Below are 7,203 nucleotides of genomic sequence, written 5' to 3'. Positions count from 1 at the left end.
AAGCGTAAACCTCCTCCGGAGGAAACTCTCACTGCCGAATCACTGAACCAACCCTCGCGGGGCAATCGGATTTGCTCGACCCCTTCCGCTCACCGTGGGATGGAAGTTGACTTGACCCTTCCTCCTCGCGCCTCGCTCATGCCCGTAGCAATTGATCAATCAAGGCGCCCTGTCTTTGATTGATTCGCATAAGTTCTATAAACAAACAGAGGCGTGTTTACCTTACCACGAGGGAGAGCTGAAACCTTAGTGACTACTCCTCTTCGGCCCAATGGGGATTCCCCTAGATAGCCGGCGCCGGGATGAAGCAAAGGTCGAAAGAAGAGCTCGAAACAAGAAAAGAGCGATTGATACCTCTTCGAGCGGGCGGGAGCAATCTTTCTCTTTCTATCCGGGACAGCAAGCTCGGGACGGGCAAGGCTCATATATCAAAGAAAGATTGAAGATCGTCGGGTTGATTGAATGAAAAAAAAGGGTAATCATAGGGCTAGAGTTCTACACGCAGAACGTCACCACTGCTAACAAGTTTTGGCTATACCTTTCAGGTTCTAATATAAGTAGTTTGCAATGTATAGCGTAAGATCTGCACTATACCAAGATCGCTTCAGCTCCGCTTGCTTTTTTTCCATTAGCTTACCAAGACTATGACTGCACCATATATATAAGGAAGGTAATTTTTCCAAAACATGATTCACCATCTTCGGCTATGCGCCAACAATAAAAAGCGCTTATCTTCTCTTATTCCGCCAACCAAAAAGGAGTAAGCGAATCTAGGCTAAACAATTGGTCTTGTTGTCAAATCCCTCTTCACATGAAAAAGGGCTAAAGAGGCATGGATAGATTATCAAAGTAAAAAGTTGGATGCCCTACAGGCCTCAATCGAGCTAGCCTCCCACTTACTTATCCCCGACTCTAGCTAGTGGAACCGCTACTAGACTTGCTTTGGCATATTCTGCTTCTTATCCCTCTTTTCGAGGACTCTCAACTCGTTGTAAAGCAGATTTTTCGGAGAATACCAGGTGAAAGAGGAAGATCTTCTCCCAACTAGGGACAAGGCTTTGAAGCTCATGGGGCTGATAGAATTACCATTCACCATGTTGGTTGTACAGGGAAGGATCGTGCCCGAGCTTGAAAAGGGTAGTAGGTTTTTTCCCGTTCTTGAAGATTTGAGCAATAAGGTAGGAAGGAAACTACTAGATTTACATTAGAGAAAAGCTTGTCTATTCTTGTACGAAATCTCACACTTAAAGGAAAGAAGGACTCCAGCGGGCATTGGCACTCTATCTGCCGGAAAAGCCTTTTTCCGTTGGAACAAATCAAAGAACTTGACCTACCAAAGAAAATCATTTGAAAAGCGATACGATAATTGGCTATACAGAGGAATCCCTACATGGACTAAGACTCTATTGGATTCGAGGGGAAGGAAAAAAGGAGTATCTTTTTTCTATACTATATTGGAAGAATTCCTACACTCAGAATAGGAGAGCAATGGTCACTATGGGGACTCTACGGGGTCTAGGGAGAAGGGGAATACAAATACTGGTGACTGCTACACTCGTATAGCCATCGAAGCACTTGTTTTCTGATACTGGCTGGAAATACCCTAGCTTAAAATAGGCTAGAAAGATCTTGAAAAGACAATACAAATCTTAACAAGAAAGACTCGAATAGGGCGAAGGAATCCTGGTATACACCTGTCTAGATTATAAGCACTATTCTCAAACTCTTAGATAACTACTAAGCAGATAAATAATAAAATAAAGAAAGACTAAATATCCTTAGTAGGGACCCTATTCGCTCGCCATGGAAGGCCTTAGAAAATAGCTTAGCAAGAGAGCACTCGCTTTAAGCTTGATCTCACCCCATAGAAGTTGCAATGGACCCTATAATGCCAAGGAATAGATAGAGAAAAGCGGAAGCTATGGATAGCCAAGAATGACTCCGAAAGAGGAATGAATGAAAGAAACTGCTCTTTCTCTTGGCGATTCTACCCTTTCCCCTTTACTGAATAACTAGCTTTCCCAAGACCCTCGCTATGGAAATGTCTGGCTCCATTAGCTGGTAGCTATCATTGGGTCGATGGGCAACTGCTGCTTATCCGTAAGCAACTATACTGATTGTTCGGAGGCTTTTACTACTTACGCGTAGGCAGCTATTCCTGAGAGGTAGGCAACTTCTACTCGATCGAAAGGAACTAACCCGGACCTAGATCTAATCTAATAAGTCAGTCAATAAAAAAGAAAAGGGCTTCTCATCTAATGCTTTCGAGCTTGCCCGGAGAACGCCCTATATATACGATAAGATAAGGGGAAAGAAAATCTCGAGGTCAATCTAGCTAGTCATTAGACCTAGGGCAAATCCATATCTTCTCGTTAGCCCCTCCTCCCATGGACAGAAATCCATCTATCTATCGCCTGACTAGGGAAATCTATAGCCCTACTATTTACACTACTATTCTCCTACATATCCAGACTAGAGGAAAGACTGTTCACGGGACGGGGAAGGCACCACACTAGATGCAGAGACAATAGAAAGCACAGCACTTCCTTACTGGCTCCCTTTACAAAGATAAGCCTTTTCTTTTTGGCCTTACATCTCTTTTGTGTAAGAAACCTTCCCTAAGCGGGCTTGAAGGCGGATTACTCTAACACTGGTGAAAAAGGGGCCTTTTTCTTTGCCTGCTGGCTTTCAATACGAAAGCAAGGAGTGAGTTTAGTTTAATAGATCCTTATATCAAAAGAGATTGCTCGCCAATGCTGAACTTCTATACTTTCGAGAAAAGGAGTCTGTCTACGAGAAGCTCTTTCTTTGACCGTGCTAGGTCTGACTTTGAGAAGAGAGAGGCCATGTGAACGCGAATACTTGCAAGGATGAAGGGAGCGAGCGAAGAAGCTTGCGAAATGAGTCAGCTTTATAAAGCTTTTGAAATAGCATTTCTCGAAGCAAAAACATTATCCTGGGAAGGTAGCACCAAGCCAGCTATGCGGGAGTCCTATTAAGATAGAATTTGACACAACTTCTACTTCTAAATCTCAGTTCATTTGACAAGGCGAGACTCAAAACCTCTTCTTGAAGTCGAGTCGAGAATGAAAGTGTAAAGTGCGAAAGCTAAAGCGTTCTCTCGCGGTAGGTAGAATGTCCTAATCCTAAGGGAAGGATACTAGGGCTATCATAAGCTAAGGCAGTCTAATCGGCATGTCAAAACGTCTCTGATAAAATTGTAAAAAATTTGATCACATGTCCTAGCTGGATCAACAGAAGCAGGAATTGACCAAGCGAACTAGTCGTCCACTTCCTCTTGCGAATCCGTAGGTGACACAGACTGCATGCAGCAAGCGAGCCTGTTCATATACATCGCACTTGCTGGAGGGAGAACAACAAAGGCGGACAAAGTTCCCGTATCAAGAATAGAATGACTTGAGCGTACTACTTTGTTTGCGACGATATGCCGAGTGAACCGTACCGAACTTTATCGAACCATCGAAGTCGAAAGAGCGCATGAATTCGTGCTTTCGCGAGGGCTGTTGCAAGAAGAACTGGACCATGTAATTAGAGTGAGAAATTCTCATGCGGAAGGAAGTCACTAGAGAACAGTTCATACCGGGACAAGATTGAATGAAGGCAGACCTTGCGGGAATAGCCCTTTTCGTTGGGCCCCACCTCTGAAACTTTCAACGCATACTAAAAATAGGATATACTCTAGCTGGGACGAAAGCACGAATTTCTATTTTCAGTACGGCCTATTTGATGGCGAGTTTCAAGCATAGGGGAAGGGCGTGAAGGTGGGGTAGGTAAAGGTTTCGCAGCTTGGTATTTCCACATTCGTATGATTCAATGTCGAGAGGGAGGGAATGTATAAAGACATGCCCCTGCTTGATAGTATTCACTATCAGTTGGTTCTCGTTTAGACAGGACATCAATAAAATCTATGAAGATTGGAATCCCCGCCTGTCTTCTCTCTTTCTTTTGTACGCAGAGGACTTGGATGTCAACCTCGTTCTCGTTCTATAAAGTAAAGTCAAGTCTCCGCCAGACGGAACAAGACCTTGATAAATGACTTTGACAGCCGACATGCGTGTCGCTCTTTCCTTTGCTGCTAGCACTTGATGAAGTTGGTTTGGCTGCTCTTTCTATAACGTTCTTCTTTTGATCTCTCGTAAAGCAAGTAGGGCACCAAGGTATGGCTCATCAAAGCCAACCTGGCCATCATGGCTCCTTATTGCAACTCACATTAGCTGCTGACACCACCATCATACCTGAAGTAGATTGTTGAGCTTATAGCCTTTTATTTTATGCTGTGGGAGTAGGGATCACATTAGGCATATACATCTGTGCTGAATAAAATATTCAGGCCACAATGTTCCATCCTTTTCTTGTTGCAACAGTTGTAAGTGCCTCTTGTTTTTGTGGTATTCACTCGCCTTCTTTTTTATTCAAAACAGTATTTTACTCCTACTCTCACCTCGAACGAGAAAGAGATCTAAGGCATCTTGAAGAAAGTCAAGCAGGAATAGATGGCCTGCCCCTAGCTCTAATTCATTTCTATGCTTTTGCTATCATAGGAGTACTCGCAACCCGTTTTTCACATTGGCTATTCCTTATTGATTGGCATCTCAAGACAAAAATCTTTCATGGTCTCTCCCATAATTGAATTTGGATAGAGAATAGTCGGGCAACCGGGACGGGGCCTCGGGATTTAGTAAGTGTTCATTCAAAGCATAACAATGGACTTGCTTGGCAAAGGGAAGGCCTTGACTTGAATCACCCAAAGTTCGCATGGCGGGAACATATCGGTTGGAGGGTTGGATTGGAGGGAAATGCCTAATGGGTTGCTTGTCCTTATGTGCTTTTTCTCGTCACAAACTTCGCTTTCTACGGGCCTATTTTTGAGCGTCAACCGAATGAGATGTTGAATGCCCTGCCTTGATGATATCGGTAGGGGAATAGAATCTGTTGTTTTATTTTTTTATAATGGGAATAGAATCCATTCTTTTGCCTTGATTGGCAACAAAGGGAAAGGAGTATAGGCACCTCCCTTCATAGCGGAAGGCCTTTACTTGAAGCAAGCGAAAAGGTGGAATAGAGCGGGAGTATATATCATCTTTTTGTTTTTTTGAATCATCCGACTTTCCCGCAGCTTCGAGTTAGAACTTGACTTGCCTCGACTTCCCTTTGACCAGATTGACTAGGGGAATTGCCTCTGCTTCCTCTTTCGAGGGTTGACAGGCCAGGACACCCGGTTGAGCTTCCCTCATTCCGATCATATGATTCTAGGTAGGCGAGTTCTTATATGTCGATGCTTTAGGGACTTCGACCCATAAAATATTCACAAGGAGTTTGATCACGGCTTTCTAGTCCCCTCCGACCCTAGGGCTGAAACACACCTTGAGCCAGAACCAAGATGCCCAGTTGAGTCCGTAGGGTGTGCTACGCCCTAACGGTAACATCACCGAGCTGCACCCGAAATACCAACTAATAAAGCCCCAAAGCAGTTACCCGGGTCCAGAGAGGGACGGTGATAGGATTGGAGGCCTATACCAAATAGAGCCGAATTTCTTCAAAGATTACATCGAATCACCCTCCTTCACTCTCAAGTGTCTTTCCAACTGTGGAGCTCCGACAATATCTATCCGACGGTGTCTTTCAAGAGGTACTCGTATAGTACCATGAGGTAGCTCCCGAGTTTGGCGAGGTCTCAATGTCGGGTAAGTTTCGACCCGCATGAAAGGCGTAACGATCTAGGCACTGTCTCGGAGAGTGGCTCGGTGAAATAGACATGTCCGTGAAGATGCGGACTACCCGCACCTGGACGGAAAGACACTATGAAGCTTTACTGTTCCTTGGGATTGGCTTTGGGCCTTTCCTGCGCAGCTTAGGTGGAGGGCGAAGAAGGCCTCCTTCCGGGGGGGCCCGAGCCATCAGTGAGATACCACTCTGGAAGAGCTAGAATTCTAACCTTGTGTCAGGGACCTACGGGCCAAGGGACACTCTCGGGTGAGACAGTTTCTATGGGGCGTAGGCCTCCCAAAGGGTAACGGAGGCGTGCAAAGGTTTCCCTCGGGCCGGACGGAGATTGGCCCTCGAGTGCAAAAGGCGAGAAGGGAGCTTGACTGCAAGACCCACCCGTCGAGCAGGGGACGAAAGTCGGCCTTAGTGATCCGACGGTGCCGAGTGGAAGGGTCGTCGCTCAACGTATAAAAGTTACTCTAGGGATAATAGGCTGATCTTCCCCAAGAGTTCACATCGACGGGAAGGTTTTCCACCTCGATGTCAGCTCTTCGCCACCTGGGGCTGTAGTATGTTCCAAGAGTTGGGCTGTTCGGCCATTAAAGCGGTACGTGAGCTGGGTTCAGAACGTCGTGAGACAGTTCGGTCCATATCCGCTACGGGTGTTAGAGCATTGAGAGGACCTTTCCCTAGTACGAGAGGACCGGGAAGGATGCCCTTCTGGTGTACCAGTTATTGTGCCCACGGTAAACGCTGGGTAGCCAAGTGCGGAGCGAGATAACTACTGAAAGAATCTAAGTAGTAAGCCCAACCAAAGATGAGTGCTCTCCTATTCCGACTTCCCCAGAGCCTCCGGTAGCACAGCCGAGATAGCGACGGGTTCTCTGCCCTCCGGGGATGGAGCGACGAGTATTGGGAATCCAAGATAAGGTCACGGCGAGATGAGCCATTTATCATTACGATAGGTGTCAAGTGGAAGTGCAGTGATGTATGCAGCTGAGGGCATCCCTAACAGACCGAGAGATTTGAACCTTGTTCCTACACGACCTGATCAATTCGATCAGGCACTCGCCATCTATTTTCATTGTTCAACTGTTTGACAACATGAAAAACCAAAAAAGCCCCGCCCTCCTTCTCTATCTATTCAAGGGATGGAAGGGCAAAGGCCTTTGGTGTCCCTTCCAGTCAAGAATTGGGGCCTCACAATCACTAGCCAATATGTTTTTCTCTCATCCTTTCTTCGTTCATGATTCGATATTCTGGTGTCCTAGGGCGTAGAGGAACCACACCAATCCATCCCGAACTTGGTGGTTAAACTCTACTGCGGTGACGATACATCGTGGGGGAGATCCTGTGGAAAAAAATAGCTCGACCCTAGAATGATAAAAAAAGCTTAACACCCTTTAAAAATCAAAAAAATAAAATAGGAAAAAAAGATAAAAAGAAAAAATGCAAAGGTCGTCTTATTCAAAACCC

Source organism: Dioscorea cayenensis, chromosome 16 (genome assembly GCF_009730915.1).
Source record: "Dioscorea cayenensis subsp. rotundata cultivar TDr96_F1 chromosome 16, TDr96_F1_v2_PseudoChromosome.rev07_lg8_w22 25.fasta, whole genome shotgun sequence".
Lineage (NCBI taxonomy): Eukaryota > Viridiplantae > Streptophyta > Magnoliopsida > Dioscoreales > Dioscoreaceae > Dioscorea > Dioscorea cayenensis.
This window is presented reverse-complemented; position numbering follows the sequence as displayed.